Raw genomic sequence first — 17,784 nt, forward strand, 5'->3', positions numbered from 1 at the left:
CAGGTTTTGAATAAATTTTCCCTGAGATGTGTATGGAAACCATGCAAAAATGTGTGGGGAAAGATGTTTGGTGTTGTTATTTCAAATTACACTCCTCTAATGACGCAATAATACCAAAGGATGTTGGAGGTGGTTTCCTTTTTCACTCAATTTGCTCTGCATTTTCAGTTGCGTTAAAGCCTGGCCCTATTTTGGAAAAATAATCCCAAACAGTTTATTTGAATTGCAATGACAGAGTTTAATTAAAAATATCTTATTCCATTTGCAATGAATTGCAATGCAATACACTTTATTGGTTTAGTTCTTTGGTTTTTTTTAAGAAACAATGAATCTACATTATAACTCAGAGTAAAACCCACAATTTCCCTTTTTTGCTTCCGTAATGCTCTGCTGGATGGTGTTGACCTACCAGGTCCAATGTATTCCTTTTAAAATAACAAAAACATGAATGCCTTTGAATATTCAAAATAACTTCAAGACAGTGAGATGCATCAAACAGTAGCAAAAGTCTTCATTATCCTCTGATACATTTGAAGCAGAGATAAAATGAGGCAGCAGTTTTGCCTTGGATTGTGATGGCAACAAAAATAAATAGTTTTTTTTTAAAGTATTTTATTAGGTTTCTCTATTTCTCTAGTAATTTTCATGTTAATTTTCTCTCCAAGTGTAGGAATGGAGCATTCAGCCCTCATAAGTAGCAGGTCGATTTCCCACATAATTCTTGCAATGAATTAACCCCAAGGTGCTGCTTTTCAGCACGTGGTTCTTGGCATCTCACAGAGGCACCTCACATCTTCCTCTGGCACTGCCCAGGGGTCACACAGATTTGGGTACCCGGGGAGGTTCAGGCAGGGTTGGCAAAAAGTCACCGGTGGGGATCTGCTGGGCTCAATTCTAGGGCCAGTGCACTGCAGTGTCTTCATAAATGACTCAGACAGGACTCAAAGCGATACTGAGAAATTTTGCTGACAACACAAAACTGGGAAGAGCTGTTGACTCCCTGGGAGGTAGAGATATCTTGATAAACGTGAGGGCTGGGCAATCACCAACCATGTGAGTTTAACAAGCGCAAGTGCTGGATGCTGCACCTGAAGAGCTGCAGGATGGGGTAACCCTGGATGTACGGGCACACTGGGGAGTGAGGCCCTGGAAAGCAGTGCTGTGGAAAGGCACCAGGGTGATGGCAAGCTGGATCTGAGTCAGTGTGCCCTGAGCCAGGAGGGACACCCCTGTCCTGGGGGCACCTGTGGTCCTGGGATGGCAAGCTGGATCTCAGTCAGTGTGCCCTGAGCCACATAGGACATCCCTGACCTGGGGGCACCAGGGTGATGGCAAGCTGGATCTGAGTCAGTGTGCCCTGAGCCAGGAGGGACACCCCTGTCCTGGGGGCACCTGTGGTCCTGGGATGGCAAGCTGGATCTCAGTCAGTGTGCCCTGAGCCACATAGAACATCCCTGTCCTGGGGGTACCAGTGGTCATGGCGATGGCCAGTTGGATCTGCGTCAGTGTGCCCTGACCCAGGAAGGGACATCCCTGTCCTGGGGCACCAGGCATGGAATCCAGGCTGTGTGAGGGAGGGATTGCCCTGCTCTGCTCTGGGATGGAGCAGCCTCTCCTCCAGTGCTGGGGTCAGTTTTGGGTGTCACAAAATGAGAAGGATATAAAGCTGTCGGAGCTGTCCAAAGGAGGGACACGAGGGTGGTGAAGGATCTCGAGGAGCGGCTGAGGGCGCTTGGTTTGTTCAACATGAACGAGCCTGAGGTCAGAGCTCATCGGGGGCTGCAGCTCCTCCTGAGGCGCAGCGGAGAGACAGCTCCGAGCTTGTGAGCAGGGACAGGACTCGAGGAAGGGCTGGACCTTTCCCTGATCTCCACCCTGACCTGCCCTCATACCTGCCCTGGTGTGAGGGCAGGTCAGCCTGGAGATCAGGGATTCTTCCCCCAGAGGGTGCTGGGCACTGCCCAGGCTCCCCAGGGAATGGGCCCTGAGCTCCAGGAGCGTTCGCACAGCGCTCCCAGGCGTGCCCAGGGTGGGACTGGGGCTGTCTGTGCAGGGCAGGGGTTATGATCCCTGCGGCCCCCAGGCCATTCCCGGCTCCATGGCGGCTCCCTCACGGCCGGGCCGTGCCGCGGGCGGCAGCGCCCCCTGGCGGCTCGGCCGGCGCCCCTCACCCCCGCGCTCGGGCTCATTAACACGGCAGCTCTAATTGAGGGGCTCCCGGCTCATCAGGGCGTCTCCGGGAGAAGCACAAAGGTGGCCAGTGTTCTCATTTCGCAGCCTGTTTGGAACAAATCAATATCGTTAAGGGAAGAAGAGAGGCATTGAATTTTTATCAGTAGGATTAACAGGTTGTGAAGGAGGCATTTGTTTGTTGACAATTAGGATTATTGCATGAGCTGCTGTAGTTAGTCCTGTTCTCTGGGAAGAGTGACATTTCCATCTGGAACACGTCCAGCTTCAAAATCCATGGATTTTATTGCTTTTTATATTAAAGACCCTTCTGTTATCAAAATGTCCTTTCCCCCTGAGGTGGATGAAACAAACATGTGGATATTTGTAACACGCTTCAAGTCTGGCAATTTCTTTGCAGTTAGATTTAAATTATACAGAACCCGAGGCAAAGACTATTTGGTGTTGGTTATTTTCTGATTGCAGACCATGCTAGGAAACTTTTCATCCAGGTGTTATCCAACTGTAGCACTAGGTGTTCAGACACTGCTAAACACATGGAATTACTTGTAGTGACAGGTGGATAAGAAACTGTCCTTGCTAGAGCAAGTGCTGTTTAATTTCAATTACTAAAAGAAAGCCTGAGTTATTATTCCCATAAATATCATTCTGACTTAAGAATTAAAATATTTAAAATGTATTTGGGTAAAGGGAGGGGGTGAATGTTACCATTTTCCTTCCAGATCTGACCTACCCTTCCTTTGTTTTCCAGTCTTCCAAATGGTTCTCTGGTAACTATTAACCTTTCAGATATCAGGAGAGCACAATATTCTTTTTCCTTTCCGGTGTTTGACTGTTTCCTAAGTGGTTTACAATTCCAGTTTTATGCTTTATGAACCGCAAAACTCCTGCGAGTGTTTCTTAGCTCTGCATAGGATTGTTCAGATTTCACAGAATTAAAGAATAAAATTACAGAATGGTTTGGGTTGGAAGGGACCTTAAAGCTCATTCAGTGTCACCCCCTGCCATGGGCAGGGACATTTCCACTATCCCAGGTTGCTTCAAGTGCCATCCAACCTGGCCTTGGACATTCCAGGGATCCAGCTTTTCTGGGCACTTGTGCCAGGGCCTGCCCATCCTCACAGGAAAGGATTTATCCCCAATATCCCACCTAACCCTGCCCTCTGGCAGTTTAAAGCCATTCCCCCTTGTCCTATGTGCTTCCTGTTTCTCCTCTGCTTCTATGCATGATAAACTCAAATTCCTTGTTCAGGGTCCAAAATAGCCCTTCAGAGTAACATCAGCCAGGGAGTGAGGAGAAGCTCCCTTAATTATTCCCTGACTTAAATATTTCATTTACGTGGAACTACAACTGATTTTAAATTCCAAGCAAACAGCCCCAAACCCATACTGGACTCCCATTCTTCCAGGACAATGAAACTTGCATCATACCTTTGGCATCCGTGGTGCTGTTTCCATTTCCACTGAGTAATTGCCGGAATTCTGGGCCTGGCAACTCTGTCTCTGTCTCTGAATGCAGCTCAGGAATTGCTCTCTGGAATACAAAGAAGGTCAGAAGGGAGTGTATTTCTCCAAGTGTCTGGGCAAATCATCTGCTCCTTTGTCTCCTTCCATGCTTTTAATTTTTTTTCAATATATTTACTTGCTTTGCATCAGGCACTTGCATGCTGGGTCAGTCTGCAAAGCTCACATGGGGTTGCTGAGAACTGCTCGGATGCCCTGGCAAATGCACTGGCCTTGTTTTCTTTTTTCAGGAGTGTTCAGAATATGCTGTGCTTCAAATCCTGGCCTGTCTCTGAAAAATGCTTCTCAGAAAATGCATTGCAAGGGTGTAAGATCCCAGAATCCTGTCATTTCTACAGCAAGTATGATCTGGGTATTATTTCTGCCATCACCCCTTAAAGGCCAAAGTGGGAAGGAAGACAGAACACAAAGTTTTCTTTTCTGCTGTGTTCCAACAAGCCTTTCCCAGTCCCAGCTTGGTGTTTTGAGTCCCCTCCCCGCTCTCCACTAAGCAAATGAGAGGGGTTCATCCAATTACCTGTTGTATTCTCTCTCTGCAGATTCCTTCTGCTCTTAGGCCTGGTTTCTCTCTCCTCAGGTAGATGTGAGCTGCACAATCCCACTTGGATTCACCTGCAAGGTGCAGGTGAGTGGTGCCTGACACCCAGATGATCATTGTCTGTGATTTTGGTGGGCAAGCACACAGGATGACCTGGTTTGCAGCTCTTGCAACAGGCACAGTCTGCACAACCTCTAAGGTGTGAGTGTTCCAAAGAAACATTCCCCCTAAGTCTTCCCTTGCCAAGGGAAAGGAGCTTCCATGTCACAGTTCAGCATCTCTGCCCTGCTCAGGTGAGACCCCACCTGCAGAGCTGCCTCCAGCCCTGGGGGCCCAGCACAGCAGGGACCTGAAATTGCTGGAGCCACTCCAGAGGAGGCTCCAGGATGATCAGAGGGCTGGAGCAGCTCTGCTGGGAGGAAAGCTGAGATTTGGGATTGTTCAGCCTGGGGAGGAGAAGCTTTGGGGTGACCATTTTGTGGCCTTCCAGGAGCTGAAGGGCTGGACAAGAAAGATGGAGAGAGACAAAGTCCTGGAGGGACAGGACAAGGGAGAATGATTTCCCACTGCTAGAGGGCAGGGGTGGATGGGATATTGGGAAGGAATTCTTCCCTGTGAGGGTGGGCAGGCCCTGGCACAGGTGCCCAGAGCAGCTGGGGCTGCCCCTGGACCCCTGGAACTGTCCAAGGCCAGGCTGGATGGGGCTTGGAGCAACCTGGGAGAGTGGAAGGTGTCCCTGCCCATGGTATGGGGTTGAACAAGAGGATTAAGGTCCTTTCCAACCCAAACCATTCTGGGATTCTGTGATGTGGCAAGAGCTGGAGTTGCTGTCCATGGGAAGAGCCCCTTTCACACATTTTTGCCATAGCAATATCCCATTCTCAGCAGTGGGGTTTCCTTGACCAAAACACAGAACTGCCAGAGAGGAACTTTTGTCCCTGCTTAATGTTGCCTCTGGACATGAAGTAGACTTTGAAAAAGCAAGCTTAGTTGTTTCTGCTTCCCATTAATCAGTAGCACATTCTAGGCAGTTGACGTTGATTTATCCATGAACCATCTCTGACAAAATGTAATAAACCTCATGAAATGTTTTAATTTGGCATCATTTCCCTGGAAGGATTAGAAAAGTAAGAAGATGCTTTGTTTCCCAGGAAACCTGGCCTGGAAAATAACATGATCTGTCAAACTGTGAAAAACACTAAGGAAAAACAGGTTATCAGAAGCGTTGCTCAAGTTTAATTAGAAGGAATTCTGTTACGTGTGATGGCTGAGGTATTCTTGAGTTAATCTGGCTGTTTGGGTCAGCATGGAAAATGAGGTATGGAACTGATTCCATGGTGAGTCACTGGGGGTCTGGGACAGCTGGACAGGGATTAATTCATTTTGTCCAGGCCAATGAGTCTCTGCTGTGGATTACAGTGGGAGCAGTTCCCAGGAGAAGGAGGTCCCTGCCTGCACGTGGATATTTCTCCTGTATTTACAGCCTTCCCAGGGAGAAGGACTGACACTTTTATCCTCATTCTTACAGACCAAATACCTGAGACAGTGCCTGCTCTCAATGCACAGTGACAGAGAAAAGGCTGTTTTTCCAGAACTTTTATGTGTTCATTGTCTCTGGACCCAGGAGGCTTCCACAAGTCCAGGGGACACGTAACACAACCAGTGTGGAGGGGAGATTTTCTGCAGAGATTGGGCCACTGGAGTGATCCCAGAACTGTAAGTTCTTGAGTCTGGTCCTAGCTCAGCCCTGTGGTTTACTCCCATATAATCTGTTGTTCTCTTTAGGGAATTAAAATCTAATACATATAAAAGGGTCTAAGAGTGACTTATTTCATAGTGCTCTGGGACTGTTTATTACAGAAAGCCTATTAAAAAGCTCAGCTAATCTCTGAGCTGTATTCCATCATCTTTTCCAACCTTAATGATTCTAGGAGCTAGAGAAGGGTGTGCAGCTCTGCCCTTAGTCTGGAAACCCAGGGTGCTGTACAGAGCTGCAAACATTTCCAGCCATTCCAGGAATACCCCTGGGGCAATCCCCTGGGGGCACGTGGAATTTCATGCAGTCAGCACCGAGGTCCCAAAGGCCCTGACTCACAATCTGCATCACAGGAGGGAACAAGCTGTTGCTGCTGTCTTGACTTGAAAATTGTTTGAGCCAAGTAGGAAAAGGAAACTGCTCCAAAGGGCAGTGGAAAAAAAGAAAGTTACTCAAATTCAAAGCTTATGCCTCAGGATCAAGGAAGTTTACTAGACAGGTTTTAAACTGCACATTTCTGTGGTACTTCAAAAATGCATCACGGCTGGAATGTGAAATCAGAGAAGTGAGTGGTGAAACGTGCCACGTCCTCTCTGCTTTCACTCGACTGCCATCGGGGACTGGGCTGATTTGCAACACCATGAGAAATACCAGTTCCACCAGTGAGGTCTGGGAGCCAGGTCAGCTCCGGGGAGGCATTGCTGGGTGTGCTTCCTCCAGCAGAGCCTGGCTGCAGTTCAGAGCTGCCTCCAGCTGGCAGGAGATTTCACTGGCAGCAGGGGCTGAGTGGCACTTGCAGGGTTTGCATCTCGTTGTGGTGGTGGAGGGGGTACCCGGCAGACAGCAGAAATCCTTCAAGAGAAGTGTCTGCTTCCACAAAACTGCTTTAAGCTGGGAATTGGTGGAGGTTTAGGCATTTTTTCAAGTTTCAGTATAAGGACAGCAACAGCAGATGATGTATGAACTGTAGCAGGTGCTCTGTATCACAGAGAAATACTCCCTGAAACCCAAGGCAAAGGGAAATCTGAGCATGTTTGTGGCCTGTAAGGAGGTAAATTTGTTTGTTGTTTAAACAGAAGAAAACAAGAGAACTGAAAAAGCCTAGAAAGCCCATTTATTTTCCTATTTCTCTGAATATTGATGGCTTTCCATCAAGAAAGGCAGCTTTTAAAGCAAACAGACAAATAACACTGTGGAGTCTAAAAGCTTCATCATTATTAACATTTGGTTATTGTTATATCTGGGGCACCACCACGCTGCCTGCTCTGCCCTTACTATGAAATGTGATTTTCTCTTGGCACAGGAAAACTCTGCCTGTATTGTATCAGAAGAATATTTGGACACAGCATTCAGTTATCTGAGGGAAATTTTGGTTTCTGTTCAAAGAAACCATCAGTCCAGCGTGTTTACAAGAAATTATTTTGTTAATTTTTTGGGAAGATTTCTCTGCTATTTAATCTGTCCTGCAGGCCACAGGATGGCAAGGGCTCCACTCGAGTTGAACTGGCAGCAGCAGTGTTGTTCTCCTGCTCCTCCTTCTCACTCCAGGAGTCAATTTCTTTGCTTGGCTGCACCTTGAATTCAATGGTTTTAATTCAGCTCCTTCACATGCACCATCAGGGTTGGGGGAACTTTGGGGTTCAGAGCCTCAGCACTGATTAAATGTAAAATTATCCCTGCAGGCTGAGCTGCTGAGGACAGAATCCCAGTCAATGACTGAGGAGTCCAAAGAGCTTTTCTGAATTCTACCCCAAGTTACTCCTTTGCAAGGACAAACCAGAAGGGAAAGGTCCAAAATGAGCTTTGTTGTGTGACTGGTTTCTTCTCAAATAAACAGAAATGCTGCTGAGTTTTCCATTTTCCATGGAAATTTGCTAGAAAGCAGGGGAACTGAGGAGAGGAGGAACTTCAAAAAATTATGTATCCAAAGCTATTCTTGTGCTATTTATACAAAGCCTTTGCATCTGTAACTGCATGTGAGAGAGGTACAAAATGTCCTTCCAGAGCAAATGTACTCAGACTAAATCAGACATATTTGGCAACTCATAAAGGTGTTTAACTGTTGGTGGATCTGGGTAGAAAAGTCAAGGACTTTTGACTTTAAGACTGAAATCAGACACTAATAGTGACTGTTTATCTCAAGAACCTGCTACTAAGACCAAAATGTCTATTTTTATGGTAAGTCAAATCAACCCATGTCTAAAATCACTATTTATTGCATGTTAAATACAGAAAATTTCACTGAGTTTTATAAACCTCCTCCCCTTCCTCAGTTCCTATTAACCCCTGTAAGAAGCACTCATCAGGACTGTTAAAATATTTGCAGTGTGGAAAAATATTTGCAGGTGTGGAAAGGAAAATCATGGCAGTACTAGGACACAACTCTTATTTCACACCCCTATTTCAATCATGATAGAATCTCATTTTCTATCCCATTCACATGAGTCCTGCTTTTCTGCTTCTGGCTGGAACACTTGAAGGAAATACATTGATGTGATCGTGGTGTGATCCTGTTTGGTACAAGAGAAAATTTCCACCAGGGAGAGCCGATCTGAGCACAGCTGCTGCTGCTGCTTGGAAACTTGCCAGTGTTTTAAATAGACTTCTACATTTTCCCAGGTCTAAGAAGTAATAGAAAAGGCTGTTAAGAGTGGAGTAGGATTAAGTGTTTAGGGAAAATTAGGGGAAAGGTATTGGAGTTTTCGTGCCTGGCTGTGAAGTGCAGAGAACTGGAGAAACCCATTCCCAGTGCTCCAATCTGTGTAACCACGAGCCAAGGGACAGGACTCTTCCTCTGAAATCATCCCACAGCTCAGCCTGCCCTTATTTCCATTATTCTCACTCTAAATTTTCTTCTTCTGATCTTCTTAAAACAAACATCACTGAATTCCAGCAGGCCAGACTGGGAATGTGCTCCTCCTGTTCCTACCCTTACATTCCCAAGCTGTTTCCTTTAGCATTTACTGGCAGCTGCCCATGAAGTGGACAGGCCATTGGTGCTACCAGAACATACAATTATTGCTCTGGCATTTCTTTCAAGTCAGCTCTGAGCATTTCACTACTATGCAAGATGTCTGAAACAATATCAGTCCCCAGCCTGTGCTCTTCCCATTTCCACCTTCAGCCTGGAAAAAAACAAACCCATTTGGTGCCTGAGTCTGTTCGCTCACATGGCGCGCACACGACTGGAGCTAAATCAGAATTAGCTAAAACAGGAAGCTTATTTCAAAGCCTGTGCAGCCCAGCCAGGAAAGCTTCCAGAAACATGTGCTCTGAGATGATCTCAGCACGTTCATTATTCAGACTGTGAATAGCTTTAAAAGGGCCAAATTTCTTCGGGTTGAATCAGCTAGGAAAGTAATTCAAATGGAGCAGTAAGGATCGATTGAGCAGTTCAGGAAATGTTTGTTGGAGCCACTAAAAATGCAGGAGGTAGAAAAATAAAATCAGCTTTGATACATATGTGTTAAAAGCTTGGGCTTATAAGAAACTGGAAAAGTAAATAGAAGTACCATTTTTTTTTGGTAGAATGGTGATGCTCTAAACCCTTTTACATCAAGAAAAACCGTCCAATAACAGCAACACTCCACAAGCAAATATAATGGTCATGAAAATATCAGACATGTGTAATTTTGCTATTTTGGGGATAAAGTGAAAGTAGACCTAACTATAATTCAGGATTTTTAATTTTAAAAATCACAATCACCATCAATTTTGCAGTCAACCTGTTTTTCACAGTGGCTTAAGTAATGAAATTCTATGGATCTAGAAATGCTTCAAACCAAAGACAAACCCTCTCATTTCATACCGAAAACTTGGGAAAAGCATGGACTGGATGTTCTGAAAACACACTAGAGGGCACTTGAGCTGCTTCTTCTTGAGTAGATAAAGGTCAGAGTAGGAGGATGCTTATCCAGGAGCAGCAGTAGACTGAATTGAACACGGGAATTATCAGGATTTATCGATATTAGGTTGGTAGAACAATCAGTGATTTCCTAATGGGGGGGAATAGGTGTGAATTTCCAGGTCTAAATTTTGCTTGTAGGTACTGTAAGCAATTAGGAGGAAATAATTGCTGATTGATTACAATAGTATTTTGTCTTTGTACATGGCTCAACCACAGAAATGTGGGATACTTTGGGAGTTTCAAAGAAAATCTAGTCTCAAACAGAGCAAATCTCTGGAGAGCTGAGCTGCTTTACTGTGAGCAATTAGGAGGAAATAATGTAAAAATTGCTGATTGATTGCAATAGTATTTTGTCTTTGTACATGGCTCAACCACAGAAATGTGGGATACTTTGGGAGTTTCAAAGAAAATCTAGTCTCAAACAGAGCAAATCTCTGGAGAGCTGAGCTGCTCTTTGCTCCCACTGTAATAGTCTTGCTCCTGTCCTGTCCCCATCTGGAGGGTGATGCCCTAAAATGATTGATTTTGTGGGAATGGAACCAACAACACTTGACAGCCTTTCTGTAAAGTCTCCATAATAAATACTGAAGGCTAGGAAGGTAGTGAAGACCCCACTGTTTATCACCCACCTTCAGAAATTTGGTTAAAAAAAATTAGTATGTTGATCTGGTTCCCAATGTGGGAAACACCCACAGAAGTCTGAGTGAGTTTAGCTGGAGAAAAGGAGGCTCAGGAGGAATTTCTGGCTCTGCACAACTCCTTGACAGGAGGGGATTTGGGATCTTATCCCAGGAACAGGGACAGGAGGAGAGGGAACGGCCTCAGGCTGGGCCAGGGGAAGTTTAGATTGGATATTGGGGAAATTTTTTTCACTGAAAGAGTGATCAGACACTGGCACAGCTGCCCAGGGCTGTGGTGGAATCACCATCCCTGGAAGTGTGCCAAAGTCATGTGGATGTGGCACCTGGGGACAGGGGTTGGTGGTGAACACAGCAGTGCTGGGGGAATGGCTGGGCTTGATAATCCCAAAAGGCTTTTCCAGCTGAATGATTCCATGATTCTCTGATCTCTCAGGGATTGAGGTCTCCCTACCTTCGGTGCTGATCCCCACATTTCAAGGTCCTGGAGCCCAGAGCAGCTCCTGGGCACCTTCTCTGCCTGTGCAGAGCCCGGGGTGGGCTCAGGTGCTGCTGCACAGCCCCAGTGACAATTCCTTTCCTGCAGATTACCATGATGTGTTTGGTAAAACAAACTCAGCTCAAGAACTGGCTGCCTCTGAAGGAGGAGGCTGGAGGGGCTGAGTTTCAAACAATTCTCCTTTTGCCCTGACAGGTACAACCAAACTCCAGCTCGCAGCAGCTTCACTCTGTCATCACTGAAACAAAGCTACGAGCTGCAATTAAATTTCCGGGCAATTTACAGACTTTCTGGTAAGTCAGGTTTCTTAAGAAGGACGTGGACTCTTTGTATGTACTGTGGAACACCCATTTTTTGTGGATCACTCTCCCCCAGGCACAGGGAATTGCTGGCCAGTTTTGTGACCTTTCTGTCTGCGTTTGCTGTTCCTCAGCCTCTCATCTCTCCCCTTCCTGTGCCCTTGTGAGACCCCACCTGCAGCAACTCGTCAAAAACCTGCAGTTAAATTGCTATCCGGCCCCTTCTGCCTTTCAGTACATGTTTCCTCATGAGTATCCAGGCACAGTGGGGGTTTTCCTGCTCCCAGCAGTGAGGTAGGACACGTTTGTTGACAGGCTGACACGTGCAGCACGTCCTTGCAGCAAGGACAAGCTGTGTGCAGAAGAAAAAGCCTTGGGAGAGCTGGACAAGCCCTCACAGGATCCAGGAGCCACCTCAGACCTCTGTGCATTCCATTCAAATGCCAGGTGTGCTCTTCTGATGTGGCTCCAGGAGCAGGGAGGCACGGAGTGAGGCAGGAGCACCTCCATCCATGAGGAGAGGGGGAGGATGTCTCCTGGCAGATGCTGCCTTTGCTTTTTTGGAGCACTACTGGGCTATGCTTGGAACCTGTTAATGAGATTAATGCAAAAGCTGAGTGGGATGGAGTGGATGGAGACACAGATCTGGTTTTTACTACTGACATATTGATCTAATCTTGCCATGCTTTCCATGTATATCCTGGATATTTATGGCATTAGAACACACCACTAGAAACACTGAGCACCCAAATCCTCCAATTTTTATCACTTTTGTAAAGCTCCTCTTTGAAGTATCTTGAAGGGGATTTTTTGCAGTTTAGCTATAATCAGAATTTAGAGCACATGGGTAATAAAAGGAGTTATTCTGTAGTAACCTCCTGAATGGTAACAGTGCTGTGTACAGGGGAATTTTCTGTCTAAAAGGAGCATATCTTTTAAAATTGAATAAATTTTACCTCCCTAGGAGGAGCTTTCTATGCCTGGAATAAGAAGAAATTACCTTCCTTCTGCTGAGTGGAGGTTTTGCAAATATATTTTGTTGTTGTTGGGTTTTTTAATTAGTTTTATGGGGTTTTTTTAAGCAAATACCATTACTTGAAGTTTTTGGTGAACTCCCTCCTTCCCGAATGTTTTTGGGTGGAATAGAGAACAGAAATGAAAGTTTAGTGACATTCTGAGGCTAATGACTTTGTTCTTCAGCTTAAATTTGATTGTTTCCATGACAATCCTTCAGTTAATTGCACTTAAGCCACTTAATACCACAATTTCTTCTGGGCTTCCTGTGCTGATGCATGTGTGGCCTGACAGGAGCTTTCCTAGCAAAACAGCTGAAATTGCATCAAGGAGGACTCAGAATAAGGAAAAGAGAAGTGAGCAAGACTAAGAGAACAATGGACAATGAGTGTGAGTCTGACCCAGACTGCTGGGATGCACATGGAGCTGGAGGATGATTTAGGCACAAAGGAAAGAATGAGAGCAAAAAATTCTCCCCTGGGTTCAAAGCTCTTGGTAATAGCATAGGAGCTCCTCCAGTTGCTGAGGTCAAACATGGAGGAGATGACTGTATAGAGATTTAGGATGTCAGCTTTCCAATTAAATTACAAAACAGTGCTCTGAACATTGAGAAACGTGCAGGAAGAAACATTGTGATGCCATATGACTTGATTTGGACAAGGGGTAAATTTTAAAAATAGTGCATGAGCAGAGCTGGCAACAGACCTGGACTCAGGATTTTGACCTGTTACTGAAAAAGCAACACTTCAGATTTTAGATATGGAGTTGTTTCTCTGAGCTGTGTGGATGAAGGAAACAAGATGGATGGGAGTCAAGATGTGTGAGAATTTTCTGGAAGTCAGTCCTTTGCCTTGTTTTTTTTTTTTTTGGTAATATAACCTGCACCAGTTCTCTGTGCTTCTAAGTGAAGTTGGGTGTTGTTGTGTTGGCCAATATTTTCTGGATAATATACATAACCTGGATAATGTAATGGGAACTCTGTCAGGAATTTATGAATGACAACAAAGCTACAAAACTACAAAAAACTGCAGTAAAATGCTCCCAGAATGGGGGAGGACAGAACAAATGACAGATTGGGGAAAACCTCTAAAAGAGTAGCTATAACTTAATCACAGCATAGATCAGGGATTAGTGTAGAAATAAACATCATCACAGGGGCAGCACTGGGAGCAAATGGCCAGGTAAGGTCTGCAGTGAGGAATTTGGGAGATGCTGTGAGCTGAGCACAAAGTGCTGCAGGGAAGGAGGCAAGCCCTGGTTAATGTGGACAGGTCCCAGTTTGGGGGTGACCATGGCAATCAGCACTCCCAGCCCCTGGGGGGTTCTGCTCCCCAGGAAGGGTGGGGACCACTAGGGGACAACCCAGACCAACTCTCAGCTCTCTGATCCCTCTTGGAGCTGCAAACATGAGATCATTCCAGGCTATCTCCTGCATATGTCCTACATATGTCTCAAGTCTTCACTGTGAACTCTGCAAACACTGCAAAGAATAATATGAAAGCACAGCCCAGATGAGATGGTATCAGAATGTAGGAAAAAGGCTTACAATGTAGGGGGAAAAAATCCAAGCGACAAAAGCTGGATGAATCTGGAAACTTGCTCCTTTATAGCCTTGTGATTAGAATCCTGCTTTCTGTCTTTGGCTGTGCTGTTTGATTGCTGAGAAATGGGGGAAGTCTAAACCCATTTCCTTGATCCTTACAGTCAGAAGCTGAAAGAATAATATAAAAGAACAGTATAAAAGCACAAAGAATAATATAGCATAAATAAATAAATAAATAAAAGCACAAAGAATGCTATAACAGCACAGCCCAGATGAGATGGTATCAGAATGTAGGAAAAAGGCTTAGAATGTAAGGAAAAAATTCCAAGTGACAAAAGCTGGATGAATCTGGAAACTTGCTCCTTCATAACTTTGTGATTAGAATCCTGTTTTCTGTCTTTCTTTGGCTGTGCTGTTTGATTGCTCAGAAATGGGGGAAGTCTAAACCCATTTCCTTGATCCTTTCAGTCAGAAGCTGAATGTCTTTTTTGCAGCCCTCCCCTGCACTTGCAGGCCAGGTAGGCAACTTCTCATGGATGCTTGTGGTGATTAAGGCTGCCTTGCAAAATTGCTGGTGCTGTTCAAAAACTGTTAGAAATCAGGATTTCTGGTGCCTCTGATGTTGGCTTATATCTGGATTTCTTTTGTGACTGTCACAGGTCCTTGAGAATTAAGCACTTCTGCTGGAATTGAGGTGGTGTGGGAGGGTCACCATTCCCATTCCCTTTTTTCTTCCCACTCACATCTCTTGGGTCTTTCTGTGCCTGCTGGTGTCACAGTCATCCTCTGTTGCAAACATTTGGGCAGACACAGATTTGTTCTGGCTCAGGATGTTTTAATGCTTTTAAGGTAAAAAAAAAAAAAAATTTAGTGTAAAAATGTGACCATCCACCAACCTTTCCTGCCCTGATGACTGCCAGCGTCTCCTGATCCCGCAGAGGGAGGACACAGACAGGGTGGGTTTAGATCAGATTTTAGGAAAGAATTGTTCCCTGTGAGGGTGGGCAGGCCCTGGCACAGAGTGCCCAGAGAAGCTGTGGCTGCCCCTGGATCCCTGGCAGTGCCCAAGCCAGGCTGGATGGGGCCTGGAGCAGCCTGGGACAGTGGAAGGTGTCCCTGCCATGGCAGGGGTGGCACTGGATGAGCTTTAAGTTCCCTTCCAACCCAAACCATTCTGTGATTCTACAATTTTACAACCTGATCAATACAATGCTTATTATTGAGCATTTAATTTCTTTTTTTTCCTGAGCAGTAACTTCAGCATCCTTTTTTGGTGGCTGCAGTGAATTCTGGGCTGAGCTCAGATATCAGGGTTCTGTATTCCTGGTGAGATGTCAACCAACATTTAAATGTGTATTGAATCCTGCCTGATAAACCTGGCAATTGACAGCTTCCCCATAAACACCACTTTGAACAGCAAATATTTTTCAATCAGTATCATCTGTCTTGCAGGTTTTGTTTCTTCCAGGATAACAAACCCCTCCTCTGTTTGCAAGAGTTTTTGCTCTTTCCAAGAGTTGCAAACTATTTACTGAGGGTACAGCCTCAGTAAAAAGAACCATACGGCTGAGTTAAGATCCTCCAAGGAGGAATATGGCTGGAAGCAGCTCAGGTCTCTGCACTGAGCTGTTAAGGCTGAGCTTCCAAGTTTCTAATCAAAAGCTGAAACCAGATGGAAGTAAAATGTGAGGAATAATATGAAAAATATGTTTCTGAGGAGATCAAATGGAAGAAAGAAAATGAAAATGTTCTCAACTGACTTGACTGCAGGGTTCCTTCAGAAGCAGCTTTGGAGGAGTCACCTCGTTTGTCCTACACCTTTATTTTGTCCCTAGGTGCACCCAGGTGGAGCCTGTGGAGCTGGGGCTTTGCCACAGTGCTCCTGCCAGCACTGAGTAGCTCAGGTTTTCTGTTACTAAATCAGATTTAGAAACCTAACAGGTTTTCTGTGTTACTAAATCAGATTTAGGAACCTATCAGGTTTTCTGTGCTCTCCAAAGGCTCTCCCTGCAGTAACCAACAGAAAGGACAATAATTGAAGGTTCCAGCTCTGCAGGTGAAACTCTGTTCTTGTTTCTTTATTTGAGGCAGTTAGATGACTTTCTCTGAAGAGCACGATTTTGAAGGACCTGAAACCTCCTGATATGAAGATCCAACAATTCAAGAAGGAGAAGGGAAAATAAATAATTAAATCTCTCTGACAAGCAAGATGTGTCCTTATTCAGAGAACAGGAATACCATTCTTTCCTTCTTTGGGGAATACATGAACAGAAAAATGAACCCAGAGACAATAACATAAGAGTGTTGTCAAAGTATTCCAAAAAATAACTGAGACTTGTGCAGATGCCAAGTCTAACTTTGGCTGATTCTCTTTTTTAGGAATGTTGTAGAGCAATTTTCTGAATTCTATTAATATAACAAGCAAACAGACTTTGGATGCTCTGGATCTACATTGTGGGAAGTAAAGGTGATTTCTTGGAGATTTTATAGAATCCAAGAGCCTGCATGCTTTTGAAATATGAACTTAAATGGTATTTATACATTAAAAGATGGTTAAAAGCTTAGGGAAGGGAAAGAGGAGTGCAAAGCCTATGGAATATGCTGGTGATGGTACAGGATGTGTGCAGGCCATGATGAGGGATGATTACAGCAATAAATTCTGTTTATTCCAGCCACGGCAGGGAGGATGGAGAGGGGAGGTCTGTCCATGGCTCTGAGCTGATTCCTTTCTGTAGCACTTTGCCTCCTGCTACAGCAGCTCTGTGTGAATGCACATTGCTGTGTCCTTCTGCAAAATCAGGATGGGAGAACTGCTGAGCCTTCCACCACTGAAGGGCATTTGTCTTTCCCAGATGTGCTTTTCCAGACTGCTGGTAACACTGGTGTGCCCTCAGGCTCTTGCAGGGCTGACAGTTTGGGTGGTGAGCTCCAATACAGGATGCTGAAATGTTTATTTGATTCCTTGCTCATTCCCAGCTCCCTCAGTGCCTTACATTTATAAAGGAAGAGGCTACACAGAGGCACAGATACTTTTCCAGTAATATCCAAATCCTGTTTAGGTGCTAAAAGCAGCTGGCTTTGACAAAGTTAAGGTTTTTGGGTTTGCTGCTGTTGGCTCAGGGGTCCTGTATTTCTTATCTCTGTTTTTTTCCTACCCTGATAAAATGAACCAAGAGCCTTGATGTTTTTCCCCTTTTTGGGGACCAGACTGTCCCAAAGGCACCACAATTCCCAGGCTGAGAGCAGTGGGCTCAGCTTTCCTCTGTTACTGCTCCAAATCTCCCCTCAGCTGGAGCCTGAACCTCTGCCTGCAGTGTCAGAGTTGCCATGGAGGAGCACCACCACCTTCTGCTGCTTCCAGCACACTGCTTATTAAGTGTGTATATATATATATATATATATATAATATGTATATATTTTAATATATATTTATATATATATGAATCAAAATGGAAGTAAAATGTGAGGAATAATATGAAAAATATGTTTCTGAGGAGATCAAATGGAAGAAAGAAAATGAAAATGTTCTCAACTGACTTGACTGCAGGGTTCCTTCAGAAGCAGCTTTGGAGGAGTCACCTCGTTTGTCCTACACCTTTATTTTGTCTATATATATAATAAATAAAAGAAATTTCACTTTGACCTCTGGCTTAGAGAGGACGGCAACTTAAACACTAAGAATAAACACAAAATGGAGGACCAAGTCATTCCTACTTATTCCATTTATCTTTTGCTGTTGATTAGACTCTGCTTGACAGAGGATCTTCTGTGCCTTCACAGCAAAGATGTGAATGAAAGTAAAGGAATTTAAGAACAACAGTGAATTAGTTCTTGTAATGTTACCTGTCAGCAGCGGCAGACAAGAAGCTGTCACCA

This window comes from Passer montanus, unplaced genomic scaffold (genome assembly GCF_014805655.1).
Source record: "Passer montanus isolate IOZ18808 unplaced genomic scaffold, ASM1480565v1 scaffold132, whole genome shotgun sequence".
Classification (NCBI taxonomy): domain Eukaryota; kingdom Metazoa; phylum Chordata; class Aves; order Passeriformes; family Passeridae; genus Passer; species Passer montanus.